Consider the following 19,294-nt stretch of genomic DNA (forward strand, 5'->3'; position numbering starts at 1 on the left):
GAGTAGCCCAAGAGTTAGCGGTGGGTGGTGGTGACTAGCTGCCTTACACTGCTAAATTAGGGACGGCTAGAGCAGATAGCATTCGTGTAGTTTCGCGCGAAATTCAATACAAACAAACAGCAATTTATATATAATACGATTCAACGTGTATATGAGTTTGTGTGTGTCACGTAACTCCTCCTAAACCGCTGGTCTCACCGACTTCTAAGTGATATCGTCTCAATCTCGATATTTCTACACAGGTAAAAATGTTCACCTCACCCCTTGGGAAAACTGGGGATTTCCAAAAGCCTCCTCTCCTAAATTGATGGATTCACCAACTTCTGAATAATGCCAAACTAATCTTTTAAAAAATTCAGCTCCAAGATTTACACAAAGGTAAAACTTTATCCCGTCCCCTTAGGGAACCTGAGTATTTCGAGAAAACACTTTTACGGGGTCTCCTCGAAAGCAGGTCTGAAATTCATTTATCTTAAAGAAGGTAAGTAAATCGGCCTACTAATTACCATTAATAGTTTGATTAAAGAAATTAAATTTGCATTGTAGAGGCGACGATCGTTAAACTATAAAAGTGCAATATAGTAATTGAACCATTAAATTTGTATTGTATGGGTACTGTAATTATGGGTCATAGTTTCACTGATTTCAAACTTAGGTTATTATATGTTATACATTTTTTTAATTATCACAAGAAACAACTAGTTATACTAGATTCCGTGATAAAATAAGATAAAAACTAGTAAAATTTGATTCCCAGGTACCGACAACATCTACTAAAATCATAATTTAGATTTTATCTACATCTTATTTACGAATTAGTTTCAACATTAGATATATCTTCGTTATTATAATTACTTTCAGGGTCAGAAGTCATCCAAAGGTTAACGTAACCAAACTGTGAACCTGAGTGTTGATGGTGCATGTCCCGTTATCCCCAAAATATGATCTTCACGTTGAGACCGTGAGTAATTTATAAGAGTAAAGTTAAATTCACTTTTCGGTCAGACAAAAATTGTCTAAGAACTGGTAGTAGGTGTTTGTTTGTTTCTGTAATTTTGCGCAAAGCTACTTACGATAGGCTGAATTAGAAGTGATAGACTAAAGAGAAGACAGCTAGTGATAGACTAAAGAGAAGACAGCTAGTGATAGACTAAAGAGAAGACAGCGAGTTAAAACTACCCACCGACAACTCTTGGGCTACTCTTTTACCAGGAAAAAGTTGTATTGATTGTTATATTCTAACGTCCCAACGGCTGAAAGGATGGGCTTGTTCGGTGATGTAATTCGAACCGATAGGAGTAATGAAAGATTTTTGAAAAATTAGAAAGCATTATTGTTAATTTAATTTAGACTTGCAAAACACAAAATTACAAAAACATGTATTTAGAAAAATCAAATGAAGTTTTTAAAAAACTCAGATTTTGACTGCATTTATATTGGTTTTATAAAAGTTCCAAATTACAGATTTTATACAAATTTTCACCTGCTGTGAATTGAATTTATCAAACTTTACTCTTTCAACGCGAGGTTTCACGAATAAAAAAATATAAAATGTTTTATCTTCCTTATCTCTGAGGTTATTTATTCACACACCGTTGTTTTACGAAAAAAACAAAAAGTATTATCTTCCTTGTTTCCAAGGTCATTTATTCACACACCATTGTGTTACAAAAGGCAAAACACTTAATTTGTTATGTTTCTTCATACATAATGTTTATTTACATGAAGACCCCACGCCTTATTTATTTATAAAATCAACTTTTCTAAGAATTAAGAAAGTAAAATATTTATCTTACACATTTAGTTTTTATTTCGATTTTACACCTACCTCTTATCTGCGTATGAGAAGAACAGAAATCGTATATTTTGCAGTCATCTGGACATCTACTGGATATAAGTTAGTACTCACAATAGGCCTAAAGTTTACTTCTTCCAACATCTGTCAACAATCAGTTATTGTCGTTGTTTTAAACTAGAAAGTTTAAACTTATACTCATATGTGAAGAACAGTAAGACAACTTATTTTGACACAATAAAACTTCATACTTGATGATCTATCTGCAAGAGCACATGTTGTTATCAAAGTGCCTGCTAGAATACCAGGTTCGTATAAAGCGTACCTGCACTCTATTCAGTTATAACACAATATATGTAATGAATTTATTAAATAGTTAATTTTTGTTTATGTTAAGTGATGTCTCTAGTAAATTAATGATTTTTCTGTGAATATTATATTACCATTCTATAAGTAAAGCATAAATATATCACACTTTATAGGTACTAAATTTAAGTAAAAATTAGCGGCATTTACCGCCTAATTTTGGTAACCTTAATTTTCAGACTGAGTACGTAAAAACACCTTTCTCTGCTTTTCTATCCCCTTTTTTTGTTCCGGACAAGGCTAACAAGTCTTGTAGACTTTGCGCGAAAATTTCAAAGAAACAAAAAAAAAACCATTAATTTCAACAACAATCTTTTATGCTCGTTTATAAAGTTTAATATTCTGGCAATATTAAACCCTTCTTTTCACAATAAATGGTTCGTGTATGAAGATTGAATTCCATGTTCTTTAATTATTCTGGTTTTTGTTTTTTTTGTTTTTTGGAATTTCGCACAAAGCTACTCGAGGGCTATCTGTGCTAGCCGTCCCTAATTTAGCAGTGTAAGACTAGAGGGAAGGCAGCTAGTCATCACCACCCACCGCCAACTCTTGGGCTACTCTTTTACCAACGAAAAGTGGGATTGACCGTCACATTATAACGTCCCCACGGCTGGGAGGGCGAGCATGTTTGGCGTGACTTGGGCGCGAACCCGCGACCCTCAGATTACGAAGCGCACGCCTTAACGCGCTAGGCCATGCCAGGCCTAATTATTCCGGATACATGAAAATAAAATATACCAACATAAAATACATAAACATTTCGAGTGTAGGGCGCCCGACTCGAGTTCGAATCCCCGTCACACCAAACATACTCACCCTTTCAGCCGTGGGTACGTTATAAAGTGACGGTCAATCCCACTATTCGTTGGTAAAAGAGTAGCCCAAGAGTTGGCGGTGGGTGGTGATGACTAGCTGCCTTCCTTGTAGTCTTACACTGCTAAATTAGGGACGGCTAGTGGAGATAGCTTTCATGTAGCTTTACGCAAAATTTGTAAACAGACAAACAAATATTCCAAGTGTACTTCGTAAGTCAAATTTATCTACATATTTCATCGGGGTTTATATCATCTACTAAAAAGTTTAAAAATGAACTGAACGTTCCTGGAGTACAAAACAGGAGTACTGAGATAACTTTAAAAGTTAAACACTGATTGCGCAGAAGCAACTAATTGTCCTCCTATCGAAACTTAGCTAAACAACCAGTTAACTTAATGGATAAGACTGAACGAGATTTAATACATATGACCATTTTTATTTACTGCAGAGGAAGATAACTACGTATACATTCTGTAAAGTAAGGCCATATCAAATGTGCTCACGTATTTTACGGTGCTTTATCTTACTTTCATATACGTCTTCCAGTAGACGTGATATGCCTGGGTTAGACGATAACAAAAATCGAGAAGACTTTCTTCTTAACGTCTGACGACTTACCTTAAATTACATAATGTTAATTAGCCTAGATGTTCTTTTTTAACTCCCTTCGTATCACGGTTATTAATGGTTACTGTATTTCCAAGCTCATGATCGAATCGCTTTCCATAATCGGTTGTCAATAAGTCATTTTACTGGTTTCTTCTTTTCCAGGCAGTCTAGGAATGTTCACGTACAATGTTAATGCTTTTAATTACTGTTATTTCTGCCTTACAATTAACGCATTGATACCAGTATCACTCATCTTTAGACAATTCTGAACAAAAAACTTGGTTTTTCCTGAAAAAAACTAAGGAAGTAGATATAAAATATTAATCTTTAACAATATTCGATTAGGTTCTTTCATAAGCGAAAATATTACAGCACGAGTAACAACTAGATCAGCAAAGGTAATGTTTCTTAACACTGTCTACTGTCTGAAAAAGTGTATATGTCTCAGTAAAAGTAAAAAGGTAATAATTTTACTTTGTGTTATTGTTGTTATATTAAACCGTAGCATAAAATTTGAGGGTTTCGATTTCACATTTTTCATCACATTATTAAATAACAAGAACACTTACTCCAGTGTCAAAATTAGCAGTCTAAAGTTTAGACGCGCATTTCTCTTTGTACCTGTCCTGATGGTTAGAACGCTCAACTCAAAATCTATGGGTCACGGATTCAGGTTCCATCACCGAAACATGCTCGTCTTTTTATCCCTTCGGACGTTCTTTTGTAGCATCCAATCACACTTTTTGTTGTAGCCTAAGAGCTGGCAACGATTGGTGTTGAATAGATGCCTTCTATATAATATATCACTAAATTAGGAATGGCTAATGCAAAAAGCGCTCGAGCAGCTTTGTGCAAAACCCAAACCAAACTTAATTACTTTCGCACGAAAGACTAAATTATAAAATATATATTTCATACTAGTTATGATTTCTTTTAAACTAATAGGATTACAAACATTCGACATCATTCTTAACCACAAGAAATAATAAAACTGTGAAAAAAGTTACATGTAAACATCAGTATTCTACTCCTTTTTTAAAGTGTTTGATTTTTGCAGAAAACATGAAAGTTTTGACTTTTTTCATTTCGCACTAAAAACACTGTAAGTAAAAACGTAAACATTATTCTGTAAAAACTCTAAAACTCTCAATTTCTTACTAAAATTATGAAAACAAAATAAGCTCTAGATGATAATGGTACCGTACTCAATAAATTTGCGTATCAATACCATAATGCTTTGCTGTTCAGCATCTGTCATAGTCAATTGAAGTCAAGATACAAGGAAAGGACTTCACGCACCTTGTAATTTGATTGGGCATTTGACGCAGACTTGATGGTACGAATGACAAAAGAATTTCAACCACTCACTTCCAATTAAATCCATTGTACGTGGCATACTGAAACCCAACTGAATAAACACTGAATTTGCTAATGGAAGATGTTAATTTGGTCAACAAAACGTAACCACTACCGAGCTCAAATGAACTTACGCTACACACATCCCTAGAACTTTAACGACAATTTAGAACTACAATGAGCACACTCACTCAGTACGAGAAGCTCCATTTTTCTTTATTTCGCCACCGAACTGCAGCTTATAATAAATTCATCATAATTATGAGGTGTCAACCGCCATGGTCCCTCCAGCGTTAAAATGAAGGGTGAATAATAATGAATAACTACATCGTGTGGAGAAGTGAGTTCCACTACCGCTGGTTATTTGCTTTAGATAGATAGATCTGGGTTTCACAGCAGAACATTCTCATGTGAATAGTCATGAAAATATCAACTGGTTTTCATTTTGATCATTGATAATAGTTGTGAAAGTTTAAATACCTTGTTGTATTCAGGTATTCTGGATAATGTTGTACTGCCTCAAATGAAGTGCGAGCTCTATCAGTGTCATCACACACCAAGCCATAACCTCTGGTAGTGTACATTAGTGGTTTGAAACAAATAATTATCAGAATCTGCTTTGGTCAGCTCAGAACCCAATCTCAATCCACATAAATTACCTTGGAACATTTCAAAAAGTTACCTGAAGGGCAATAAAAAAAGACAGACCTCAAAAGTGCACTCCGCTTATTTGCCAGATGTTTATCGATGGTTAATTATAAGAGTTTATCAACGATTTTTTATTATAATATTTACAAGGATAAAGCTATATAGTGTTCAGTCTATGCTGAATGTATATGTTATCATAATATGTGTGATTAACATGTGTGTATTTATAGTGTGTGTTTGTGTGTGTGTGTGTGCATTCATTTATGCATTTATTTTACGTAGAGGTCCCTCACAAAACTGTAAACATAGTTATTCTTATTACACAAAGGTTGATTGGTTTGTGTACAGTTAAGTTTTTGTTTGTTTGTTTGTAATTAAGCACAGATCTACAGGTGGACTATTTATGATCTGCCAACCGCAGATATCGAAACCCGGTTTCGAGCGTTGTAAGTCCATTGACATACTGCTGAGGTATTTGGGGGCGCCAACAAAATATTAAATTATATACTGATTATCCATTTATCAGCTTTAGGGTATTATTTTCTATAACACAGAAGTACATAATTCCTAAAATATGATTATGGTCTATAACGACGGATAAACTAGAATATTATACGTTAAAGCAATGTGTAGATATTTGTATATATGTATATGTAGAAATATACTAAAAAAGAACAAATTTAACATGAATATAAATCGCGTGCTTTTCTTATAAGTTATTTACTTCTTAGGAAGACTAGAAAACGAGAGACATTAAATAGGAACGAGACGCTGTTGAACACTGTAAGACTGGTAACTTTGCAAAACAAAACAAGATTGTTTCTAAGAGTGGAAGAAGTGACACTTTACAAAATGGTGAAATTGCTTTGACTAACTGAAAGTATCACATCCGCGAGATTACTCTGAACGACAGAAAGGCGAATAACTTATACGGTGTATGGGTTGTATACCTTTGGAGGTGCCTTGGCTAGACAAGTAGATTTTACAATAAGAGATTGAAAGTATAAGGAGCTGCTAAAGAAAAATCCCCTTCTGTCAAAGGTTGCTCAATCTAGAGAGTCTGGGGACATGCCCCTCAGAAAATTAATATAACAATATCATTTACGGTTGTTACATGAGACAAATATGTAAGAGTGTCGGTGCTACAAGACCCCCAGCACCCCCGGTTCTGAAGTCGTTGTCATCTGAAAGAGATTGGTTTAAGGTACAAACTCTAGAGGAAAAACACATGAATCGGTTACCTGAAAAAACAAGTTTGGCGAAGCCTGGTGGTTAGAGCGTTATATTCACAATCTACGAGACGCTACTTCGAATTTCCTTTTCCGAACGTGCTCGCTCTTTAAACCATCGGGGCTTTACAATGTTACAGCTAATTCCACTCTTCGTTTGATTTTGTTTAACATAAACGTACACAGTGAGCTGACTGTGCTGTGCCAACGATAAATATCAAAATCCGATTATTAGCTTTATTAGCCACCACATTGGCTACTGGGAGATTATTTGTTGATGAATGAGTAGCCCTAAAGTATTCGGTGGGCAGTGTTCACTTGTAAAAAATAAAAGTTGTTTTTAATCGCGTTAGTAAATGTCAGGATTTAATATTTTGGCGACATCCTTCTACTGTATATAATACATAAAAATAAAGATGTCAGTTAGTTTGATCAACTGCGATGATTGGTTTAGTTTCGTATAGTTATTTGTCAGTATGTTTTATAAGATTAAATGTGGCATTTGCTTTTTCACTACCCCTAAACTGTTTATTATTAAAATCTCAACATGCCAAGTACCAATTATTTACTAACGTTTCAACAAAACGGTCCTGAAGTAGAAACTATAGAATGTTTTATCATCTCACCTGTATTGTTTCTAAATATATACATTTTTATGTCAATAAAGATGAGTTTATTAAATGTACAATCAGAATGGAAGGTGTCACTCAGTCAGTGCAGTATTTCATAATCACTTCTTAAAATTACTTTTATAACCGTGCCCATAATTTGTTGGTTAATTAATTTTCAATACTTTTCCAAAACAAAAATTAACTACAAGTTACTATTAGAGAAAATTTAAAGATTAAAGTGGCAATGTAACTCGTGACTAATCATTGAAAACTAAAACAACATCGCAAGTCCTAATAATGCTTGCACATTTCCAATATGGAACAGTTTGAATAATAAGTTAGCTTCAATATCTAATCACTATTTCTCTTTCTACTGTGGTTCCTTTTGCGGGTGAGTCAGCAATAAGTTTGAGGAAATATACATTATGTGATATAACTTAATAAAAACCAATATGAGAGATACAGTGTTAAAATTAATTTCCTTATATGAATGAGTGTTATCCTGAATATCATAACACATTCGACAAAGCATGCTAAAAATGTGCCTATACACATATTTATATACAGTAACGTATCTGGTATGAATTATTTCCATTATATTGTTTAAGCTATGTGTAAATCTAGATTTTTAAAAGATAAAGATATTTTTACCTGTAATGTGCGATACCTAATTTTTGTTTATTTGTATCACAGAAGTAGAAATACGCGGTAAAGCGTTATAAATGTTGTTTGCACCGATTACAAGGGTATGGGCCTTGGATGCATGTTTACTAACTATCAAATACCACGGAAGCATTTTCAAAATACAACCCGTTGTTGACACTTAAGCATTGTTTGTTGGTTTTTAACGACAACCACTGACCATAAGGAGTCAGTGTTACCTGACTCAGTGTTACCTGAGTGAATAAATTCACTCGAACCGCATTCTTTGGTCTGAACGTATGTTACACGCCTCAGCTCAACTTTGTCAGGTCTTTACTACATAATGACCGAACGTTGTTGGTATGGCCTGGTGGTTCGGGCATTCAACTCGCAATCTTCGGGTAGCGATTTCAAATCCATTCACCAATCATACTCGTCCTTTCGGCCATGAAGGTGTTATAATATGACTGTAAATTCTACTCTTTGAAGGATGGTGTTGACTCTAGTCTATCACTTCAAAGTTAAGAATGTGAAATTCAGCCAACATCTCACAATTTTGTTTACTATTAGTAATGTAAAAGTATTTTATTGGGAACAGTTAAAACACCAACCAATTCAATAAGTTTTATCAATTGCATCAGTCTACTTAGAGTCACAAATGTTGGTAACATTGGAAAATAGAATTTAAAACACATAAAGGAATGCTAGATAAAAGTTACTTTAAATGTAGCCGATAGCAAACATGAGCAAGTGGGCTTGGCAAATTTCAACGAGCAAATTTACTTTCAAAAGATTTGGAGAAAGGATGAGTTTGAACAAATGTAATTTTACGGAGACAGAGTTGCTTTTATTTTACTGGTTAAAAGATGGTTCTTCTTTGAAAAGAACATATTTAACCCTAGTTCTATATCTTAACTCTTACGCAAAGCCATGCTTATCGAATTTCAATTTAATGTTCTTAAGAAAACTTGCTTTAAAATTTTTAAGTGGTCTGCGTATTAATTTGATATAGTAGCATGGTACATTTAGTTGGTAAACGAACCTTTTATTTGAAACAGTAAGAGTTTACTCATTTACCTCAGTTGCTCAGCCAATTCTTGTTCTATACTTCTATTAAACGTAGTTTTGAAAATTGGTCGATGTCTGTGGTGACGTTTATTTGAACATAACAGTGTAAAGTTTCCTAGGTAACTGACAATTGTTTATTAAAATTGGCAAAAAAGACAATTTGCTTTCGATGTACAACTGATGTTAAATTCGGTTTCTTTAAGTTTATTATTGGGGAGATTTATTTTCTTACAAGCACAATACTAAAGTTAGAACTGACAAAAAAAGCACTGCTGTCAAAAGTTAATACAAGCAGAGAAACCGAACGAGCAGTTGAAGTGAAATACAATGTAATATTTCACGAATCTGGTGAAACAAACGGTCATGACAGATACTCTGATCTGAACAGTTCCAAAGACATGTAAACCTAATTCTATCTCATATAAACCTTATCAAGAACGATGAACTTCAATAATTATGGGTGTATATAAATATGAATGTTGTAGCTTTTAAGTATTTCATGAAACTGGACATAAGGAAGCATAACGTTAGGTTAATATTCTAAGCAGGAAACTGAATGCTGCCATACAAGATTTATCAATCATCTTTCCATTTATTCTCCTCTTGTGTATGGCCGAGTGTAGGCCAATAATTAACTGTCAGACTTTTCCGGTATCTATCACTACTCTTGATAGTTGGTAAATATGGGCCAACAATGCAGCGGTTTGGAATGATATACAGTGGAACCCCCCTAAAGCAGCCACCTTCGGGACTGAGATAAACTGGCCTGATTAGAGGGGTGGCCACTTAGAGGAGTTCCACTGTATACATAATTTTCCTTTCTACTAATATTATATTTTAGAGTTTATTATGTTTTGTGTTCTTTCTTGTGTTTTGTTTGTTACTATTAATCTTATATATATGGACTATAATTCATAATTCTTATCTCTTTTCCTTTTTCTGCCCCCCCCCCAATGACACAGCGGTATGTCTGCGGGCTCACACTGCTAAAAACCGGGTTTCGATACCCTTGATGGGCAAAACACAGACAGATTGGGTAGCTTTGTGCTTAATTCTAAACAAACAAACTCTCTCTCTTTCTTTTTTTTAACTATACATGTGTGTAAAGTTACTTTCATGAGACGCATTTTGGTTGGTTTTCTTTGTTTGCATCCCCTCTATTAGGATGGATCAATGAAAAAAAAACGCTTGCACTCTGTTAAAGACAAAAAATTGTGTTTCATACTTTGGGGTCAGAGATGAATGACCGAATACTCTTATCCGATTAGTATAGCCCACAAGATGATCCTCTAGTTTATTGCTTCAAAATTAGGGAAAACCACGTCATGATATAATATATACTCGAACCGCATTCTTTGGTCTGAACGCATGTTACACGCCTCAGCTCAACTTTGTCAGGTCTTTACTACTTAGTTTCTAAAATAACCTTCTAGAAATTTAGTTATTCATATTATTCGATTAGTAGTTGAGCCTCCAGTTATTTATTTCTGTTCAAGTTTGACTAATCATTCTTAGCTATGCTGTTAATTTATGTTATGAACTCTTATCAACTGAGCACCAAAGAAACAGAGATTCCAGGAAAAATGTATTAAACAATCTTAACATTTCAAATAAAGGCTTTTTCAGTGGATCATCCTCTTCTAATAAAAAAATAGTGTAATTATAAATGTTTTAATCTCTCAGTAAGGACAGCAAACATTTTCCTGGAAGTTTGGAATTACCGGGAGTAAATGATATGAAATAAGTAAAGATCACGTGATCTCATATTAATTGTTAACATATGATACTTACATACCTAGTGACATAATATATATATGTGTGTGTGTGTGTGTATATATATAACCATGTATATATACATATACATACATTCATATCTTTATACCGTTGAGATGACGCGCTTAAAAATACGATAAAGAAAGTTCATATTAAATTATCTCGTCTTTTGTTTAAAATACATTACAAATGAGGGCGTAGTCAAAATACAACGAGAGATATGTATAACGAGAAACAAGAACTATTCTTTGTTACTGTTTAGCAACGATCTTCCATGTTTGAGATTCATACTTTCAAAGGATGCCAGTGAATCAGCGATAAATTTACGGACTTGCATTGCTAAACTCTGGGGTGCGGTTCCCTGTGGTAGATAAAGTGCAGGTAGTTTAGTACGCAGCTTTGGGCCAAAACAAAACAAACGTAAATATAAAGTAGAAGATAGTGTTTCTTTAGGGAATAAAGCGTTTTACTTCCAGTGTGTAATTTCACTATTGTTCTTTTAGTAAAGAAACAGAGTCTTCTTTATGATTGTTCATTTGAATCCATTCTGGAGGAGAAAAGGTACGGCAATCTCCAGAAAATAAAAAAAAATGATAAATTACAGGTAAATATTTGGATTTCTCATCAGAGGTTTTGTTTCATTTGTAGATAGATGCACGTGAGTGGCAGTATTGAGGTTATTCTTATAGAGTTGTTGTTCTTACTTCCCTCCTCAAGCTACACAAAAGAAACAGGAAAGCGTGAGTTTAATATTACTTACATTCTTTCCATATGTTCACTTGGGTGAAGTGGTTATTTAAAGTAAAACAAGCAAAATCCCACGACTCTATCTCAACATGTGCATATTCATATAACTATGTAAGCAAAAATTCGTCGCACTTTATAAGAACTATGTTTACAAGAGGTATTTTTATTTTCTAGATATGTGTGGTTTGCTAAGAATCCAACAGTACAATTTAACCACAAGAAGACTTATGACTAAATGATGTTTTGTTACACACTTTTCTGATGAAGGATATTTGCGTAGTGAGATTGTAAAGCCAGAAGACATAGCACTTCAAAGAAAGAAGGCTTTAACTTTCTTTGTGTAAACTGAACAAAAAATCACAAAGTTAAGACTTCAGGCCAACAGCAATCTCTGAAATCACACACAAAACTAACCCAAAGTAGCACCTTTATCCGCAAAGTGGAAGTTATAGATCTTTAGAAAGAAGACCTTCCAAGCGATCGTGGTGAAGTTTAACATGTTTTCTGTTACTTTAAATGACAAACAAGGATTTGGAAAGATTAAACACAGAATTAACAGTTTTCCATCTACAACTCAAAATAGCGACATATACCTGTTAATTCCCACGCACGCTATAATGGCCTTTTGTGCCGTTGGTCTGTTTAAACATGGAATTGGAAGTCAATATCTGTATACATTACAGGAGCTGCAGAAGCATTTTTAAGATGTACGTTTGAGAATGGTTTTGTATTCCTCAAGATATTATTACACTGAAATTTGTGATGTTCAGTAGTAGTGATAATCATAGCCTCCAGGCTACAATGAGTATAATATTGCGATTGGTCTTAACATTTGTGTACCTGCTGGAAGTTTTTGTTTTTTTAAAGAATTATTTGAACAATTGAGTTTAAAGTACGATAAAATATTTCAAATTATTTCGACTGTATAGATGATTATTCTCATCTAATTCACTTCATAATTTTACTTTATTTCAATAAATGCTTTAGTACGGGGAAGTTTGAAATGATTATTAATTAAACTTTATTTTAATTAAGTCAATGACGTGTGTTTGGTCCTACTTTATGACTGGTCTAAATTGTGTTTTATACTAAGTGATTACTTCTAATTTAAAATATTTCATAAGAAATTCATATGTCTTGTATTTTGGAATGTTTATTATTTTGCTTTCAACTATATAACCTGTCAACTCTATTTGTTTTCACATTAACTTTACTTTAAACCAGACTTATTATTTCATTACTATTTATGAGTAAAATAAATCGAAAACCCAAGCGACAAGTATAACAGACAACATTTCTTAGTTAATTCCATATCGCAAACAAAATCTTACTTGTTATTACATCCAAAAAATGTTTTATAAACACTATGTTCGATAAATCGGCATGTCTGCAGATGCACAATGCTAGAAACCTGGTTTCGATACCCGAGGTGAGCTGAATATAGGTTGCCCATTGTGTAACTTTGCGCTTCACTTCAAACAAAATAATTAAATGAACAGAACTTATTTAGCGCCATCTTTTAATAATATTTAGGACTATAATCAAATAAGAAAGTGTTTGTTTTTATGGGGTTTTTTCACGCAATGCTACACGAAGGCTATCTGCGGTAGTAGTCCCTAGTTTAACAGTTTAGACTAGAGGGAAGGTAGCTAGAGATCACCACTCACCGCCAACTCTTGAGTTACTCTTTTACCAATGAATGGTGGAATTGACCGTCACCTTAAAGCGGCCTTACGTCTGAAAGGGCGAGCATGTTTGGTGTGACGGGAATTCGAACCCACGACCCTAAGATTACAAATTGAGTACCTTAGCCACCTGGCCATGCCGGGCCCAAATAAGAACTACTGTGATTGTTAGTAACGACAATTATTTTTAGTAACATATCTATACCACTTTAATTTCGTGTATCTAGCCACAGATATATTATAATTTTGCTTTTTGCTGTATATTCATTACGAAATATGTATCAAAGTTTCTTATGCTGTATTGCGCTTACACCGATAAAATGTGGTCTATCATTCAAAGTACTGATTGGTACAAATAGTGTAAACAACAGTCAAACACGTTTCTAATGGTACATAATGTTTTGAATTAAGATTGCCTACCTTGATCATTTCTTATAACCAATTGGCCAGGTGGTTAGGGCGCTCAACACACAATCTGAGAGTCGCGGGCTCGAATCCCCGTTACACCAAATATGCGCGCCCTTTCAGTCGTGGGAGTATTGTGATGTAATGGTCAATTCCGCTATTCGTTGGTAAAAGAGTATCCGAAGAGTTTGCGGTGGGTCGTGATGACTAGCTGCCTTCCCTCTAGTCTTACACTGCTAAATTAGGGACGACTAACGCAAATATACCTTGTACAACTTTGCGCAAATTTCAAAAACAAAACAAACCGTCTCAAAAAAGTAGGTTTATTGTTAACACATTTTAAAAACAACTGTTGTACAATAAAAAGTAAATTAAAAGTTAATGCTGAAACTGCCTCAATGTGTAATTTAAATAAAAATAAAAGCAAAGTCAAAAATCATAAAGTTTACTAACTTATCTCTTTCCTTGTCTGAAAATTAAGGTATTTTATTAATCTTCATGATTTCTTAATATTTTATTCGTTTCACTGTTTTTTAGACTCTTAATCCAACGCATCGTTAATTTTTGTTTTCTGGTAGAATATATTTTTTGTCATTTTAAATTAAGAAAAATACAGTGAAGTATGTAAGTGAGTGAAAACATCATTAACAATAAGAGTATTAAAGGTTTGATGTATTTTAGTCGTTATGGATGTAGTTTCTTTTTTCATTGCTTTATGGCATTATACAGGAGGTTTAGTACATTATATTAAAATATTTTGAAGCCTCACTACGTCGTTACAAACCATGTCGCCAGATCCGGTTTTAGTTGTCTGACCGAGGTATATCTCGGCAAATAACCCTTTGACGTAGTTTCTATTATGAAAGGCCTTATCATAGGACTACGTTCAAAGAAGGCCGGCCACTCTTCCTTTTCCCACCGCCTGTTTCAAATGTTCGATTGCACCAAAATCCAAACATGTTGCATTTTGTAACTTAACTCCTGTGTCCTTGATCTGTTGTTTTCTAAAGCTACTAAGTACGAGGACATACCCTGTGTTGGAAGTTCAAAATCGCATATCTGAACACATCCTCATGAACTAATTGTATGAATATCTTACATTAAAAAGTGTTGCTACACAACTTTCCTAAAACCGATCAATATTCGGTGGTATTGCACTATCTGTAAAAATTTCAAATACGATTAATTAAAAATTTTCTAATACATTCTGTTCCACCGTAATTTTATATGGGTTGTATTTGTCACGTTACTTGCTGATTTGTATATTTAGAATCGTTTTATCCTCTATATACTTCTCGGTTTCTTAAGTTTATAACTCAATTTTTGCTAGTTCTGCTTTAGTTAGATAGCTTGATTTTACCAGATGTTATTTAATAAGTATTTAGATAAAAACAAACACTAGCTTCTTTCTATGAAGAAAGAGTTTCTTTCGACTTACACAACAATAAAAAAGAAAAATGCATTCGAATTTAACGCAAAGAACTGTCGTTAAACACTATTAAATATCACATGTTCACAACCAACCCCTAAATATTACGTATTCACAACCTATATTTAAGTATTATAAATGGAAAAATCATTAATGGAAGTTATAAGGTATATTAGGTTAAAATGTCGAAATCTTTTAGAGCCAAAGAATATTTTTTTCAAAAAAACCTAAGGGGTTGCTGTAGAAATAATTGTTAACCTAACTTCCGCTTCTCTAAGTCTAAATTGACATTCTGTAACTAATAGAAATGTAAAATATAATATTAAAACATTCACTGAGCAGAGAAAATCTGATTTACATATCTTTTGGACAACTACAATCTCAGAGTCGCCGAAAAACAAGAGAAATTTTACATATTTATCCCTGGTTGTTTTAAACGTGTTTTTAATTGTTTATATAACATAAACTACGTAGACTTGTTGCTAAATAAAGGCAAAGCCACACCTTATACTGTTTGTGCGTTACCTAATTATTACACAACGCATGATTTAGTAAATTTAGAGACTTAGTTATTTGTGCTTTGAAACTGCAGGGAATCGAATCAAGCATATTTACACTGGGAGTTCTTAAAGCTATCTATCAACTAGCAGGGGATTACACAACTCATTGGGCCTGGCATGGCCGAGCGCGTAAGGCGTGCGACTCGTAATCTGAGGGTCACGGGTTCGCGCCCGCGTCGCGCTAAACATGCTCGCCCTCCCAGCCGTGGGGGTGTATAATGTGACGGTCAATCCCACTATTCGTTGGTAAAAGAGTAGCCCAAGAGTTGGCGGTGGGTGGTGATGACTAGCTGCCTTCCCTCTAGTCTTACACTGCTAAATTAGGGACGGCTAGCACAGATAGCCCTCGAGTAGCTTTGTGCGAAATTCCAAAACAAACAAACAAACACAACTCATCTCAAATTAGAGAGACCTGGATATCAATGACTAAATATTATTTTGAGTGTTGAAGTAGCTCTTACTTTCTTTAAAAAAACTGCATAAAAGTTCTATCTCTTCCAAAAATTTAGGTAATTGTTTGTGAAGCCAGAATATTTGTTATGTAAGACATACGGAACTTATTGTCAAATTATAAAAATAAAAATATATTACCAAGGAAGTGACATGTAAATCCAGAAATATATTTTGTCGATAACAAAGAAGAGTCAAACAGTTATGGAACTATCGTTCTAGCCTAAGAAACTTGATCGCACTAAAAACATTTGATTTAATTTTTCCCTTGATCAAATTGTTAGTTGCTTGATCGTGTGCATAACTCTTTATATATCCTCCAAATATATCTCATGTTTTTACTCTTTTATTATGCCTTTGGTTGGAAGTTTAGTTTTATGTTTATTCAAACGTTGTTTTTTAATAAGATCGGTATTTCTTTAAAGGGTGGAAAATCCATTTCAACACGTAAAGTGGTGAAAAAAATTCGAGATAGGAACAAAAACACTTTATTTTAAAATGTAACCGGCATTGTTTTATGGTTGAAGTCTTAAATACCTAGTACTTTGTTATTGCTTATTTGTTGGTTTGTTTGTTTGTTTTTAATTAAGCACAAAGCTACACAATGGGCTCTGCCCACCACGGGTATCAAAACCAGATTTCTTGTGTTTTAAATCTGCATACATACCGCTGTGCCACTGGAGGGCTGTTATTGGTTAATCACAAGCTACACAACGGAATATCTGTACCTGATTTGTAGCGTTATGACTCCACAGATATCGCTGTACCACTTGGGAGCAGCCTTTGAAGAATAAGTTGGGTGCTTAACCCCCTTTAACTTTGGGGAAGGATCTGAATTTATATTTGCTTCCGTCAACATTTTAAGGTATATTCTAAAATAAATTGTCTTAGAAGTTTTATGTGAATCTTTAAATCATACAGAAAAAGGATAAAAAAATCACAACGGATGTTTATTACATAATTTATAAGTAGTTTGTTTCAAAAGTTGTGTAATACACCGTTCTCTATTTCAACAAAAATCCATTCATGTAGCTTTGAAGTTGTACAAACTCTGTTAAACCTTGTAAGTAGCATATGTATGTTATTAAACACTTATTTTAAGAAACGGATTGCTAGCAAACAAAAGCAAACATCGAACATACTACATGTTGGAAAATTCTGCTACTTATAAACGTTAATTCTGTGTACAACGTACCGTAAAGTATTACTTTATATCATTATTAAATGTTTAGTAAAAGCTGTTGTATTCACTAACATGAATGAGCCCATTCGAAAACTATACTTAATATACGTATGTGTACTATATAAAGTTGGTAAATGGCTTGACAGGATACAAATTTGTATATGCCAGTTGTACTTAAGTAAAACATGGTCTAACACGGGTTTAACATGTTACAAATGATGTTTTTTCTTTACAGCCGTTTGTGATTACATGTTTATAGACAGCTTAGTTCTGGATAAACAAAACAAGTCTGCAGTTCATTACAATGTTCGTCGACTGTAAAGTTCGGTTTAGTCTAAAAATCACGTTTTTCACGGCAAGCTTGAAGTATATAGGTAACGGGTCATTTTAAACTAGTTTTAATGCATTGTTAATCCAGGTTTGGATTAAACTTTTTTTCTGATAAAACAGGCAAGTGTGTCAATAAGTAAGATGTTTAGATCTGTATCTGATTACTTTTTCTTGGAAATATAAATTATTTCTGACAACCGAAAATGTAGCAAATTTGTTGATTGTGCGATTAAACAGCTAAACTGTAAACCTGGTTCAGGTTCTTTTATATGAAAACAAACAAACAAACCAGTTCTGATTTTTGGTTCACAAGTTAAACACTGGTGAAAATTATTATGTATATTATAACTACTCAGAAAAATATCTTGTGTTTGACGTTGCGAGGTGTAATTGGTATCGCAAACAATATTTTCAATTACAACTTCTAACATTGTAGCAACGTTTTTTACTGTACGGGTTAAAATGATAAACTGGTGGTCAGAGCAGAGACAGCCCATTTTGTAGCTTTGTGCTTAATAACGAAAAAATAAAAAGAATTTAAAACTACAGTGCCATCTAAAATTAAGTAAAATATATTGCTAAATATAAAGAATTCGGGTTAAAACTATTTTAAGCTAATTGAAGTTTTAAAATGTATTTCTTTAAATTTAGAATAACAAGTTAATGGCTTAACCTTTTTCAACTTTATATAAAACGGTACCAAAATAAGATGTTTGGAATATTGAAATGGAGTACTCTACATTTGAAAGGTGATTATATTGGCTATTAGAAATAGAATAATATGGAGACAAATCACCAAATGACTTTCTTGAAAACAACTGTTTTATCGATTTGTATATCTTTAAGAAAGACTACTTACTAAATTATTTTAAACTCTGCGTTACCAGAAATTCAATAAATCTCACTTAATGTCAAAACAGAGGTGTCAAATTAAAATCTAATTAAAGGTTCATAAAAGTATATTTCAGTGATGAATGATCTGATAGAACAAAGGTATATATTGATTTTTACAGTAAACTGTAAAACTGTAAAAAAGCTATTGAATGTCTACCATTTGAATACTGAAAAATTTGTATTTTGAAATATTACTAAAAATTTCTCTACGTTTCTTATTCAGTATAAAAGTTTACGCTTCTCAGGACATTGCTCTAACAATTATTTTTAGTAGGAGTACAAATAGAAATTAGCAAAATCGTGGTCTTGTCTAGACTCCTTCTGTCAAACATAACCCCTCGTCTTTTCTAAACCATTTACAACAAATACAATGGTTTAAATTGCTCAGGACATACTTCTAACAATTATTTTAGTAGGAGAAAAAAACAAACTAGCAACATCATGGTCCAAACTAGACCCCTTTGTATCAAATTTAGCCGTTAAACCATTTTTAATCAATTAGAACAAACAAGCAAAGAAAGATTAGGGGGGATTAACATTCGGATATACTTCTACCCTATGAAAGTGTTGGTATACGATATAAAAAAGTATGTGAAAAAAATATCGACAAAAGTTTCAATATTACGTAGCCATTAATGTTTATGGTAAATATTAAATAAATAAATACAGTTAATAGCACGTTAATGCAAATAATAATA

This window comes from Tachypleus tridentatus, chromosome 11 (assembly GCF_004210375.1).
Source record: "Tachypleus tridentatus isolate NWPU-2018 chromosome 11, ASM421037v1, whole genome shotgun sequence".
In the NCBI taxonomy this organism is placed as follows: domain Eukaryota; kingdom Metazoa; phylum Arthropoda; class Merostomata; order Xiphosura; family Limulidae; genus Tachypleus; species Tachypleus tridentatus.